We start from the raw sequence: 346 nt of genomic DNA, 5'->3' as shown, positions 1-346 counted from the left end.
CTCTACCTTCTTCAGATACTCAGAAAACTTTAGACGTTCTAGGCAAGGTTTTTCTGGACAAGAACCTTTCATATGCAGGCATTAAAAAAATAAATCCGAGGCATGACGTCTTGAGGTTAGTTTCAGTTTTTCATTAAACTTCTGCTTGATATTGCTGTCTTCTTCCCAGACAGAGAAAAGAAACTTTTATTTTTTAAACAAATGAGACCACAGGGTAACCAGGAAGAATAATTATTATAATTTACATTTTTGGTTTGAGGTAAAAGCATGAGATAGGATGATAGGATGAGAATTTGATGTTGTTGATCTTTTGTTGAAGCAAATCAAGGCCTAGGTTCAGCCCAGA

The sequence above is a fragment of the Lagopus muta genome, chromosome 6 (genome assembly GCF_023343835.1).
Source record: "Lagopus muta isolate bLagMut1 chromosome 6, bLagMut1 primary, whole genome shotgun sequence".
In the NCBI taxonomy this organism is placed as follows: domain Eukaryota; kingdom Metazoa; phylum Chordata; class Aves; order Galliformes; family Phasianidae; genus Lagopus; species Lagopus muta.
Note: the sequence above shows the minus strand (reverse complement) of the source record.